This window comes from Bubalus kerabau, chromosome 2, assembly GCF_029407905.1.
Source record: "Bubalus kerabau isolate K-KA32 ecotype Philippines breed swamp buffalo chromosome 2, PCC_UOA_SB_1v2, whole genome shotgun sequence".
NCBI lineage: Eukaryota > Metazoa > Chordata > Mammalia > Artiodactyla > Bovidae > Bubalus > Bubalus kerabau.
Genome location: NC_073625.1, coordinates 123,001,676 through 123,017,017, shown reverse-complemented (window position 1 = coordinate 123,017,017; position 15,342 = coordinate 123,001,676).

Below are 15,342 nucleotides of genomic sequence, written 5' to 3'. Positions count from 1 at the left end.
AGTGGGGAGGAGAATATAAGAAAAACCTATGAAGAGGGAAGTTTAGCAATCTTGAGATAACCAGAGAGTCTTTTGTGGACATAACTGATACAAACAGAAAAAGAACATAAAGAGGTTTGTCCCAATACTTTTAGGCCAAAAAGGTGATGAGAAGGATTCAAAGTTCTTGTCAGGAACCTGAACAATTCTGGGGCTCTCTCTCTCTCTCTCTCTTTTTTTTTTTTTTGGTAAATTTATTTATTTGTTTTAATTGGAGGCTAGTTACTTCACTATATTGTAGTGGTTTTTGCTGTACGTTGACATGAATCAGCCATGGGTGTACATGTGCCCCCCATCCTGAATGCCCCTCCCACCTCCCTCCCCATCCCATCCCTCAGGGTTGTCCCAGTGGGGCTCTCCCTTGACCTGTGTTAATGTTCCTGTTAGAGACAAGAACTAGGCCCTTTACTTCCTATCTTGTATGTAATGATTTGTTACATATTCAACAGTGCCCCAATAACATTTCCTAACATTTCTTAGTAACAGTTCACTTGAAAGCATGATTACTGTCATTTGCCTAGTTTCTCCATAATCTCCAAGCTGTCCCACATGATAGGCACTTTATAAGCCATTGTCAAGTAATAATCAAGCCACCCTCAGTTACTATTGAACATTAACTTTTCGATTTCAACTTAACATTGTTCTTTTGAAATTTTTATTGGAATATAGTTGATTTGCAATGTTGTGTTAGTTTCAGGTATACAACAAAGTGCATCAGTTACACATATACATATATCCACTGTTGTTTAGATTATTTTCCCATTTAGGTCATTACAGAGTACTGAGTAGAGTTCCCTGTGCTATACAGTAGGTCTTTATTAGTTATCTTTTTTATGTATAGTAGTATAAATATGGGAGAAGGCAATGGCACCCCACTCCAGTACTATTGCCTGGAAAATCCCATGGATGGAGGAGCCTGGTAGGCTGCAGTCCATGGGGTCGCTAAGAGTCAAACACCACTGAGTGACTTCACTTTCACTTTCCACTTTCATGCATTGGAAAAGGAAATGGCAACCCACTCCAGTGTTCATGCCTGGAGAATCCCATGGACGGAGAAGCCTGGTAGGCTGCAGTCCATGGCGTCACACAGAGTCGGACATGACTGAAGTGACTTAGCAGCAGCAGTAGAAATGTGTCAATCCTAGTGTCTCAATGTATCCCTCTTACTATCCACCCTTAGTAACCATAGATTGTTTTCTACATTTGTGAATCTATTTCTGTTTTATAAATAAATTTATTTGTATTATTTTTTAAGATTCCACATATAAGCAATTTTATGGTACTTGTCCTCTGTCTGACTTCACTCAGTATGACAACCTCTGGGTTCATTCATGTTGCTGTAAATGGCATTATTTTATTCTTTTATGGCTGAGTAATATTCCATTGTATACATCAACCTAAGTTTGTATAGTATATTTTTAAATTTTTTGTCCTAAGGATGCCTAGTGTCTCACATGCCCTGTCCCTATCAAAAGTGACACTGCATGGAGGTGGTTAGTATTAGTATGACATTTAGCCATAACAGCAACCTATTCTTATTTCTCCAAACTACCACATTCTTTAATTATCCCTATGTCTTTCTCATCCCTTTGCCTCCAATGCCCAGTACTCTATCTTCTAAAAACTATTTGTTCACCTTACAGAATTTTTTTCATTCATTATTTCATGCTCAACACAAATATCACATTGTTGGCAAATGCACAATGACGAGAAAAAATTTTACATCTCAAAATCCATTCTCCCAATTCACAGTAATAAAATTCTGATTTTTTTAGGGTATTCAACTCTTTCCTTTTCTCAATCCTTGTTTTATAGCTAGGATTAGATTCAGAAGAGGGTATATGACTTAAACCCACTCAATGAGTCATATTTCCTTGACCTCCATAGTTTACAAAAGCCACATGGTCCAAATCAATCCAAAGAAATTAAAATGGGCTTACCAGTAGAATTTTCAGAAAGAAATATAATCTTATGGTGGGGTTCCTGAGAGAAAAGGAGCTGCTATGACCAACCTGCCTTGCTTTGCAAGAAGAAATTACTTGGATAAAATCAACAGAGGAGCCAAGAGATAGAGAGGGAAAGACTCCTGAAGTCCTATTTTGAGTCCCTGGATTCAGGAATATCTAAAGATGCTTACTCCTTGGAAGGAAAGTTATGACCAACCTAGATAGCATATTCAAAAGCAGAGACATTACTTTGTCAACAAAGGTCTGTCTAGTCAAGGCTATGGTTTTTCCAGTGGTCATGTATGGATGTGAGAGTTGGACTGTGAAGAAAGCTGAGTGCCAAAGAATTGATGCTTTTTGAACTGTGATGTTGGAGAAGACTCTTGAGAGTCCCTTGGACTGAAAGGAGATCCAACCAGTCCATTCCAAAGGAGATTAGTCCTGGGTGTTCTTTAGAAGGAATGATGCTAAAGCTGAAACTCCAATACTTTGGCCACCTCATGTGACGAGTTGACTCATTGGAAAAGACGACTCATTGGAAAAGACTCTGATGCTGGGAGGGATTGGGGGCTACAGAGGATGAGATGGCTGGATGGCATCACCTACTCAACGGACGTGAGTTTGAGTGAACTCCGGGAGTTGGTGATGAACAGGGAGGCCTGGCGTGCTGCAATTCATGGGGTCGAAAACAGTCGGACACAACTGAGTGACTGAACTGAACTGAACTGAACGTATTTTTTTAATCCCTGGATTTTTCAATCATGGGAACCAATAAATTTTCTTTTTTTTTTCCTTAAGGTAAATAAAAGAACCATGACTAATGCCATGATTTAACATGATGTTTTGTCAGAAGTCTTGTGTCCAATAATCAAAGCTCAAGCTCCCAGTAATTATAAGGCCTTCTAGGACCCAGAAGAGAAATAGCGACTGTCTTAGACAGTGGGGGGAAAAGACCTTGTCTAGGACTTCTCTGCAGCTCTAACCCTTTACTTATGATTCCCACTCGATGAATAATAGCAGTCAGGTCATTAATGCAGAGATAATTAGCCAAAGATATTTAATTAAGGAGAAATTCTTCTTCCTTGTGAAGGCCACCTAAAGTCTACAATTAAAGGTTCATTCAATTATGACAGTGCCCATATTCAATATGGGTCACATAGTCTGAGACAAAACCTGCCCTTGAGGGAAACAAAGAAAAGTTTAAAATCAAAGTATTTCAAAGAAGTCTGCTTCCTATTGCATTTTATCAACCTGCTTACACTTAGGAACAGTTTTTAACATATTTTATTCAGGAGTTTCAATTTTTTTATTCAGAGCTGACTTTTGGAATAATATTATCAAAGCACTGAAGGGAAAAGTGAACTGTCATCCAGCTAAACCATAATTCAAACTTCTGGATGAAATAAAGACACTACCAAAAAAAGCTAAGTGAAAACATTGTCCATGGAATTTGTAAATAGAAGTATACTTAATCAGGAAAAAAGTAAACCCAGAAATAAGCAGTAATAGTGAAAGTGGAGTCTCTCAGTCGTGTCTGACTCTTTGCAACCCCATGTACTATAGCCTGCCAGGCTCCTCTGTCCATGGGATTTTCCAGGCTATAGTCCTGGAGTGGATTGCCATTTCCTTCTCCAGGGGATCTTCCCAACCCAGGAATCGAACCCAGGTCTCTGGCATTGTAGACACATGCTTTACCATCTGAGCCACCAGGGAAGTCACCTGTAATATGCAGGCAGTAATATGCAAGCGGCAAATATAAACAAAGAATTAAATAATATATTAATATAGAAGCACAGTATTAAATGTAAATTTTTAAATAACCGTTTTTGCACGTGTAAAAAGTGAGGTGGAATTAAAATAGTAAGCAATGTTAAAGATTGGTGAAGAATAATAAAGTTTGTTAAAGTAGACACGTCTTTTCCTTATTTAGAAAAAAGACACATTAAACAATATTTTAGATATATTAAAATGTAGTCTATGTCACTAAAATGATATAAGTATTTAACTTTAAAATAGTATATTGACAAATATTGATAGTCCAGATAAAAAGACAATTCTATCAGTTCAATAGAAGGCAGGAGGGAGGGAGAAAAAAGCATGGTCTAGAAAAAACACATAGTCAGACTGTAGCCTGCCAGGCTCCTCTGCTCATGGAATTCTCCAGGCAAAAATACTGGAGTTGACACCTATTCCCTTCTCCAGGTGATCTTCCAAGCCCAGGGCTTGAACCCAGACCTCCCACACTACAAGCAGATTGCTTACTGTCTGTGTCACCAGGGAAGCCCCTACACAAGGGAAGTCTTCCCTTGTGGCTCAGACCATAAAGAATCTGTCTGCGATGCAGGAGACCTGGGTTTGATTCCTGGATCAGGGAGATCCTCTGGAGAAGGAAATGGCAACCTACTTCAGTATTCTTTCCTGGAGAATTCCATGGACAGAGAAGCCTGGTGGGCTACAGTCCATAGGGTCACAAGGAGTAGGACATGACTGAGTGACTAACACACACAGAGATAGAACAACTATGGTGGTAAAAAAACAAGTTCAAATACATTAATAATTAATATAACATAATCTCTCCAAAAAGCTAAAATGCAGAAAATATGTATATAGATTATGAATATATGCATTTATATGTAAATAAGTAAAAACATATAGAATGGTATACTTTAAATCCACATTAATGGTTAGCTAATGGAGAAGAGGAAGAAAAATGGAATTGAGAATGCTTGAAAATGTGTTCCGTTTTGTCTGTAATGTTTTGCTAGCAAAAAAAAGAGGCTAAACAAATATGACAATGCTATTAGTTGTTAAGTCTGAGTGGTGGATACTTGAGTATTTTTAATCATGTTAGTGCTTTAATTTTTTTTAATATCTCCAACTTAAATTCATATAACGTATGATCCATAGTATATGTACATATTAACAGTAGATCCATAAAGTATGAACCCTGCTCCTACTAGATGTCAGTAGGTAATTCCACACCTAGAGTTTCTGAGCAACAACTATTTCAGGTTCATCTGAGAACTTTTGTCATATACTAATACATAAGTCTAAAATAAACTAAAAAAATTAAAACATAAAATAAAGTCACTGTACTTAAAGGAGCTAAAGAGAGTCTCCATTGCTTTTAATTTGAAAAACTTAACTATATGCATACACCCTAATAGTTGCTTTGAAAAAAGATCAATATTGTCACAAATTTGATTAGATTTATCTTATTTGATTCAAGCTTGCAATGCGGGAGACCTGGGTTCGATCCCTGGATTGGGAAGATCCCCTGGAAGAGGGCATGGCAACCCACTCCAGTATTCTTGCCTGGAGAATTCCATGGACAGAGGAGACTAGTGGGTTACAGTCCATGTGGTTGCAAAGGATCGGACATGACTGAGTGACTAAGCACAGCAATGTATTTCAACATTCACTCAAGCAGAGACTAAATAAGACATGATGAATATGAAGATGTGTAAAGCATGAAACTTATCTTCAAGAAGCATATCATTGGTTGAGTTAATAAATGAAGAAAGAAAAAAAAATTACAACACAGAGTAACAGATACAAGGAAGAATAAAAGAGAAGAAGGTGCAACAAGAAAGAGTTTTTCCCAACTGGATGTGATAAGAGACGTATACTTAGAGGCGAGGATATCAGAGTAGTCATGTAAAGAATAAACTGAGGTTTTTCCAGACATCCCTCTCACTCTTCCTAGCATGTGATGATATAGCAAGAAGACAGCCAGCCATTTATGAACCATGAAGTGGGTTCTGACCCTCACCAGACACCAAATCTGCAAGTGTCTTGAACTTGGACTTTCCAGCCTCCAGAACCATTAAAAATAAATTTCTGTTTTTTTAAGAAGTCATTCAGTATATTGTACTTTGTTGTAGCAGCCTGAACTAAGGCAACAAAAGTAAAGAAACAATAATGTGGCAATTTGGGAATTTGAATACAAGATGTATTAATATGGTAGTTTATTTTAATAAATATTTACTTCAGTGTTGCAATAATTGTTAATTTTAGATGTAATAAGATATTACTTTTAAGTGATACCATGCACTGATTTTATTTAGAAAATCATAATAAATATTTCATAATAAAAAAAGAATAAACTCGGTTTTTATAAAGTATCTCTGTTTTACTCAAGATATCTCTGAGACTGGTTTATCTACAATCAAAATATTCCAAAGGAAAAATCTAAAATATCATCTTTGAAGACCATAAATTTGATATTCTTCCAATGGGGGTCCTAGAAAAAGTTTAATATTTCCTTAGTATTAGGTTTGCTGCAGCAGATGACTCAGACATTTCCAAATTCCTTAGAATCTGCTAATAAGGACTAATTTTCTAATTTATTTACAAGATTACGTTTAATTTATTAATTTAATTTATAAATTGTATATTTATTTTTCACTGTTTTGAGTAGGATGCTTCAGACTAAAAATAGTAATTTGCTTAAAATTGGAAGTTTAGAGTAAGACCCAGTGAGATAGGACAAATGGTTGAATAGAATAAGCAAGTGGGTAGATGCATAGATTTCTACTATCTCTTCACTTGGCTATCCTAAGTCTTTGCTTTTCAATCTGAGACTGAAGGCCTACATTATTGATATACAGCTACAGAAATTTCCAACATTGCCTCGTCACATTAACATCCAAGGATTCTGTCTCTTTCTTTCTTAATAGGTGAATACATATTTGGAATTACTGTCTTCCTGACTGATTTTTTTCATTATAAAATACCCCTCTATCTCCAATAATACTTTATATTTTAAAGTCTACTTTGACATTAATATAGCCATGCCAGCTTTCTCACATTTAATGTTGCATGATATATCTTTTTTATCTTATTATTGTCAACAATCTGTGCTCTATATTTAAAGTGTGTTTCTTGTGAACATCATATGGTTGGGGTTTTTTTTAATTCAGTTTTTTTAATCTTTGCCTTTTAATTGAAGTGTTTGGTTCATTTTCATTTAATGTAATTATAGACATGATTTGAGCTTTCCATTTATCTTATTTATTCTTTGTTCCTTTAGTCTTTCTCTTCTACCTTTCTGTGGGGATGGACATGAGCATTCTTTTTCATCCTCTGAATTGTTTTTTTAGCTATATAATTTTGTATCTTTTAAAGCTGTTGCTCTAGAGATTACAATAAATTTCTTTAAGTAAGTATTTGCAGTTTATCTTAAAATAATATTACATAATATTACTTTATGTAACCTTAATATAATTACATCTTGCCTTTTCCTAGCATTTATGCTCTAAATTGTCTTACACTTAGCTTCCACATACAGTATGCATCAGGCTTCTCAGGTGGCTCATGGGTAAAGAATCTGCCTGCCAATGCATGAGACATGGATTCAATCCCTGGGCCTGGAAGACGACCTGAAGAAGGAAATGGCATCCCACTCCAGTATTCTTGCCTGGAAAATCCCATCGACAGAGGAGCCTGGTGGGCTATAGTCCATAGTATTGCAAAGAGTTGGACAAGACTGAGCACAGAAGCACAGTATACATTATAATATACAATTATTTTACATAGTTAATAGTACAGTTGACCTTTGAACAACACAGGTTGACTTGCACGGGTCTGCTTACAGGCAGATTTTCTTCGGTAAATACTACAGTACCACACGATCCACAGCTTGCTGAATCCACAGATGTGAAACATCATATACAAGAAGGAGGGAGGTCTGTGGGACTTCGTCTGTGGATTTGGGAAACTGAGGTCAGTCCTAGAATCAATCCCCTACTGGTAACAAGAGACAAAGAGTATTTTAAATTTAAAACTGCATGTGAAAATAAGACACTTTTTAAAAAGTATTTTTGTATTTACCCAGATATGTATCTATTCTGTGTTCTTTATTTCTTCCTGTTCATCCAGAGTTCCATCTGGTAACTTCTTTTCAGCCTGAATAATTTCAGTTAGCATTTTGGAACGTTTTTAATAGTGTAGGTCAGCTGGAAACAAATTCTCTGATTTTTGTCTCTGAAAATGTATTTTGAGGGATATTTTTACTGAATGTGGAATTCAAGATAGCCAGTTTTGTTTTGTTCATCTTTAATACCATAAAGTCTTCTAGTGAGAAGTCAGCAGTCATTTGTACTGCTGTTATTCTATATGAAATATGCATTGTATGCATAAAAAGTAATTTTTAAATATTGTATGTGTTAAAAAAATTTATTTGACATAATTTCCATAAATTTAAAATTTACACATTATGTGTATGTACTAACATCTTACATATGTGAATATATATACACACACACACACACACACACATATATATATAGCCCAGGTGGTACTAGTGGTAAAGAACCAGCTTACCAATGCAGGAGATGTAAGAGATGTGGGTTCAATCCCTGGTTTGAGAAGATTCCTGGAGAAGGACATGGCCACCCACTCCAGTATTCTTGCCTGGAGAATCCCATGGACAGAGGAGCCTGGCAGGCTCTGGTCAATGGGGTTGCAGAGTTGGACATGACTGAAGAGGCAACACACTTGCATATGTACATATATAAACACCACTGTAGTCAAGATATAAAATATTTCCATCATTCTAGAAAGTTTCTTTGTGCCCCCTTTCAATCAATTCTCATTTCCTTCCCTGCCTCCTCTGCCAGAGGCAACCTTTTTTATTATTATAAGTTTTCCCTTCTCTAAAACTTTATATAAATAATCATACAGATAGATTTTTGTGTTTGTCTTTGTTCAATTAGTACAATTTCTTTGAGGCTAACCTACACTGTGGCATACATCTGTGGTTTGTTCTTTTTCAGTTATTAAATAATACTCTGTTTTAATAATAAACCACAAGTTAAAAAAATCATTGTATAATTCATGAACTTTTAAGTTGTTTCTGTTTAGAAATTTTTAAGAATAAATCTTCTGTGAATATTCTGTACAAGTCTCTTGGACAAAATATACCCTCATTTTTATTGCATAAATAAATGCATGGTTACAGGATAGGTATATGCTTGAAATTGTATAAGAAACTGCTAAACCTTTTCCAAAAGTGATTGTGGTATTTTATATTCCCACAAGAAATGTATGTATGAGAGTTCTTACTGTTTCACATACAATATTTTGTCTTGTTAGGCTTGCTAATTTTAGCCATTCTAGAAGGTGAGCAGTGATATTACACTATGAATTTAATTTGTGTTCTCTTAACATGTAATGATATAAAAAAATTTTTTCATATGCTTTTTGGCATTGACATTTGCATATATCTTCAAGATTTTTGCCTCTCTCACTCCATTGTATTGCTAAAACTTTTTAGTATTGAGTTATAAGAGTTCTTGATATAGTCTAGATATAAATTAAATACAAACTCATCATATATATGCATGTGTACATTTATATATATATGCATACATATACTGGAGAAGGAAATGGCAACCCACTCCAGTATTCTCGCCTAGAGAATCCTGTTGACGGAGGAGGGTGCTGGGCTGCTGTCCATGGGGTTGCACAGGGTTGGACATGACCAAAGCAACTTAGCATGCATGCATGCATTGGAGAAGGAAATGGCAACCCACTCTGGTATTCTTGCTGGAGAATACCAGGGACAGAGGAGCCTGGTGGGCTGCCGTCTATGGGGTCACACAGAGTTGGACACCACTGAAGTGACTTAGCAGCAGCAGCATACATATACATGCATTTAGATTTTCTGCAAGTGTGTGTATTGCTCATTAATTTTAATGTAATCTTCTTATAAGCAGAAAGTTTAATTTAAATTGTCTAATTTATATTTTTTTCTTTTATGTCTATCCATTTCTGTGTCTTCCCTATGAAAATTTACCTATCCCCAGATCAGAAAATTATTATCCTGTCTTTTAGAAGTGTGTATTTTTAGCTTGTTGTTAGGTTTAGTTTTATTATTCATTTGAAGCAGTGTTTGTATATCATTCTAGGCAGAGGTTGAGGTTCATTTCTCTTTTTTTGACTATCTAGTTCCAACATCATTTATTGTAAAGATTATTGCTTCTCCATTGAATTATTTTAATGCTTTTATTGAATTTCAATCATGTAACCGTGAATCTATTTCTTTGCTTAGTCTTTTGTTCCATCGACCAGTTTGTCTATTTTTATGTTAATGCCACACTGCCTTGATTACTATAGGTTTGTAGTAAATCTTGACATCAGGTTGTATAAGTTCTCCTCTGTATTTTCATAAAAATTTTAGAATCACCTTGTCAATATCAATTTATAAAGTCTATTGTTATGATAACTGAGACTACATGAATATATAAGCCAATTGAGTGAAAACTGACATCCAAACAAAATCCTGTCTTCCCATCCATGTTTGTAATGTATCTTTTATTTAGTTATTTTGAAATTTTGTGCATTAACCTTATATTCTGCAAACTTGTTACAAATGTTAATTTCAGGAGTTTTTTGTCAGTCCCTTCAGATTTTCTACATAGAAAGTAATGTCATCTGTAAACAAAGTTTTATGTTTCTCTTCTCAATGTGTATACTTGTTATTTCCTTTTCTTGCCGTATTGCCAGTTTTTTGTTTTTTTTTTGTTTTTTTTTTTTTCTAGACTGCTGGTTTTGTCCTCTCAACACTTTAAATATTTCACTTTACTTCTTGGTAACATGATTTCTGAGAAGTCAGAAGTAATTTTTATTTTTGTTTCCCTACAGGCTCTCCAGTTTTTTTCAAGTTTTTATTTTTGACTTTCAATAATTTGAAAATAACATGTTAATATGTGATTTATCAAACCTAGTCTGCAGTCTTCTTGGTTTCATAGTTGACATTGATGTGGAAATTCTCAGTCATCATTTTTTCAAATATTTCTCCTGTTTCTACTCTTTATATTCTTGTTATGCATGTCTTATGCCTTTCAGATTTGTCCCACACTCATTGAATGCTCTGCTTTGGTTTCTTCAATCTCTCTAACTCAGAGTCTTTCCTCAGCCATGTCCAATCTACTAATAGGTCCATCTTCATTTTAGCTATAGTGTTTTGGGTTTATTTTTATTTCTTCAGACTATAGCATTTCTTATTGGTTATTTCTTTGAATTTCCATCTCTGCATACATTTTATATGTGTTCTTACATGCTGTGTAATTTGTTCTTAGAGCTTTTAGCATTTTAATTATAGTTGTTTTAAATTTCCCTCATAACTCGGTTGGTAAAGAATCTGCCTGAAATGCAGGAGACCCTGGTTCGATTCCTTGTTTGGGAACATCTGCTGGAGAAGGGATAGGCCACCCACTCCAGTATTCTTGGGCTTCCCTTGTGGCCCAGCAGCTAAAGAATCTGCCTGCAATGCGGGAGACCTGGGTTCGATCCCTGGGTGGGGAAGATCCCCTGGAGAAGGGAAAGGCTACCCACTCCAGTATTCTGGCCTGGAGAATTCCATGGACTGTGTAGTCCATGGGATCCCAAATAGTTGGACACAACTGAGCAACTTTCACTTTCACTTTAAATTTCCAGTCTGATAATTCCAACATCTCTACCATGTCTGATTCTGATATGGCTTTTTGTCTTCAAATTGTGTCTTTTGCTTTTGGGTATTTCTTATCATTTTTCTTAGTAGTTTGACATGATGCACCATGTAAACAGAACTACTATAAATAGGCTTTTTAGTAACTACTAATGTGGTATTGTGGTGTGTTGGGGTTGTGGGGTCTGTGGGAGTGTTCTATAATCTTAACTTTCAGATTTTAGTTAGTCTATACTTCTGGACTTTGAACTTCACACGTGTTTATCAGTTTTCTTCTCTACCTTAGGTGGGACAGGATGGCTCGAATGGGCTCTAGTTAGGTATTTTCCTTGCCCAGGTCAGTTAGACTCTAAAATTATCCTAGCAGATTACTCTGGTTTACTAATTCACTTTGAGAGCAGGTTTTGTTGATAAGAACAGATTGCTCTGTCATATTTCAAAATGGTTACTTTCCCCTACCTTGGCAAGGGCCCCAGGGGATTTTTCTCTTATATTTTCTATGATAATATTGTTGAGATCCTGCAGATAAATCTCACAATGTTATATTGTCCCCTACACCCCCACCACCGGGACTATATCCTCCTGGAGTTTTTGCCTTCCAGAGTTCTCTGCACTGAGACAACTCAAGAGTTGTCAGAGCTCCAGCAATTTGTCAATTACAGTCATGTTTTCCCACTCTGAACTTGGCTCTTAGAGTGGCTTCCATTGATGAGATTTTTTTGTAAGCTATGACTCTCTGTGTACACCCATCACTCTCTCCAGTCTTTGGGGGCAGTGGTTTGTCCTGTGTCTTCTTTCTTATTATGGATCAAAAGAGGGTTTTGTTTTTTTCAATCTGTTCAGCTTTTCACCTGTTCTTAGAATGGAATGGTGACTTGTAACCTCTTTTTATGTAGAAGTTGTATGCTAAGTTTTTGTGAAGATATTTAAATATGCATTTTAGATAAATTTATATTTTGTTTTAAATTCCTTTGGAAGGGTAGGTACTTTGCACTTACAAGATATTTACTTTCTTAGGTGTTTGGGGAAAATGCCACTGAAAGGTTCACTGTTTCCATCCACTTTTTTCAATCAGTCTTCATTCTATGTTCTCTCCTCCCAGCTTCTACAGATATCTCCCTTTATGAAGATGTCTTGATTTTTAAGCTAATCGAGACTTAAAACCAGAGAAGCTAAAATTATTTGCTCATAAGTTAATTTTACATTTTTCTCAGCTCAAAATCAGCTGTGTTCCATGTCTGAATTAAAGGACTTTTAAATTATTATTAAATTATTTAGTATTTGAGGAAATAGCTCATAACTGTCTATGTGCATCTGTTCTCAATGGGCTAAATGTCCCATGAGGTTTAGTGATCTTAATTTTCCATGGGGATAAGAAAAAGATTTTTCGTGTGACAACCTGAAGAAGATGAATGTTCCACTTCCTCTTATCATTGATAGTTCAAGGGGACAAATACATATTTGTAATTTGCTTTAGTCAAGTATAATGTGGAATAATCATCTCTTCAACCAGGAAGATGCCTTAATAGGATGATAAGGGAAAATATTAATAGCAACTAATATTTATTTTGCTCTTGAGAGTTATTAAAGTGCTTTCACAAACACTCTCAGTGATTTTCACAACATCTCTGTAGGGAGTATGTACTGTAGTCTTTACTATTAGTCTCATTCTACCCATGAAGAATCTGAGGCTCTGAGCAATGAAGGGATATGGTTTAGACCAAGCAGGAAGTAAAGGAGGAAGATTAAGACACAAATCTTCTCAAAATTTACACCTCCCCTGTAATCACATATTGCCTCTCTGTAGATCCCACAGAGGAAGCTAAGAATCTCTAGGCTGAGAATAGGTATACAAATTTAAGTTATACAGAGATTTAAATTTCATAGAGCCCTTCCTCGTAGAAGACCTCTTTTGTTAGCTACACTCACCTAATGAAACTTTATCATTGTGATGATGATGATTGTCTTGTCTGAGACTTCCCTAATTTAGTTCAGTTACTTGCAGAGCCAGATAGCTCTGACAAGAAGGGATTACACTGCTTTATACATCCTTTGGACTATTCAGTTAACAATTACCTCCTTCTCACCTTTCTCCTTCTTCTGAAGCTTCATTTGTAAATCTATCTATTTTTTCACTTTAATATAAGGTGAGAGGAACCTTAAACTAAAATAAATGGCAGAGCCGGGTTAGGAACTTATTTGGGGGAACTGTATCAGATGTAACTTCAATGTAGATTTTCCTAAAATTAGTTCAAGAAAAAAAATATTTTATTGGTAATGCCATAATGGACTTCACTTTACCAAAAGTAAAAAAAAAAAAAAAAAAAAAGCTTTAAAATAAGGGTTGACTTTGGTAGGACTCCAGAGCTCTCTGTCTCCAGGTGAGATGGAAACATTTTTCAGCTACTCTTTGTGGAAGTTGGCTAACAACACTGCCCGTGTCTCATTGCTTGGGTTCCTCAGGAAAGTGAGACATATTATAAGGATTTTAGCTATTCCTTTATCAGGGAGAAGGACCCTATGTAATAAGAATAAGGGACAATGGACAAGAAGGAGGGAGGGTAGAAAGGAAAGAGGGAGAAGTGGTGCTGCTGCTGCTGCTGCTAAGTCACTTCAATCATGTGCAACTCTGTGCAACCCCATAGACGGCAGCCCACCAGGCTCCCCTGTCCCTGGGATTCTCCAGGCAAGAACACTGGAGTGGGTTGCCATTTCCTTCTCCAATGCAGGAAAGTGAAAAGTGAAAGTGAAGTCGCTCAGTCGTGTCCGACTCTTAGCGACCCCATGGACTACAGCCTACCAGGCTACTCCGTCCATGGGATTCTCCAGGCAAGAGTACTGGAGTGGCGTGCCATTGCCTTCTCCAGAGGTGGTGCAAGGGTATATTATTAAGTGGTTCACCACTAAATGTGACTGATTGGTCAACCCCTAGGGACTATCCTCCAAGAAGCCATTAGTAGTTTTGATATGTAGTTTTACATATCAGAATAGCTGATTCATGGAGAAAAAGAAAGAAAAGCTTTTTTCTCATTAAGTAACTCTTTTCCTATTGAACAAGTATTTTCCAAAATTGTCAAACTCCCCACACCTCTGGTGGGCTTAAGGGGAGTACCACAACTTCTCTTTTCCAACATGATAGAAAAACTCCAAGATGGGAGGCAAGAAAAGTACAGTGTGGTTATGAGACAAGATACTGTTAAATTTCCCCTGTGTGAGGTTGTAAACCTATGCAGTTATGACCATAGCAGGAGAGAGGTAAGGTTGATAGGATATGAAATGGACAATAAATAAAATCTGATGGAAACCACCCTGTACATCTCTCAGGTCTCCATACCACAATCTGGAGTTTTCACTTTTGTGAGAACAGCTTGCCTTTTCTTTTTTTCCAATCTGTCACCGAGTCTCATTCTAGATGTTGGCCGCATAGCACCACTTAGATGTTAAGATTTAAGGCAAGTTAGTTATTGAAATGTACTCCAGTCCTCGCTGCAGTAGTGAGGCTGTGTTTGATGTTTGTCATCATCTTCTTTCCCTCCATCTATTCATTATAGTATTTCCTCATCTTCAGCCAGTATTTTGGCTGTTCCGAGTTGCTAATCTTAAAGGCCTAATTTCTTAGTTGTCTTCCCAGGCCGTGGTTGCTGCTGTTGTCCAATAACTACCATTACTGGATAGGAAAGCAATAGGCAGTTCCAAACACACTCCTCCCTGCCAACACTGTTTTTGTTCAGTTGCTCAGTCGCGTCCGACTCTTTGTGACCCCATGGACTGTGGCACGCCTGGCTTCACTGTCCTTCACCATCTCTTGGAGCCTGCTCAAACTCATGTCCATTGAGTCAGTAATGCTATCCAGCCATCTTGTTCTCTGTCATCCCCTTCTCCTCCTGCCTTCAATCTTTCCCAGCA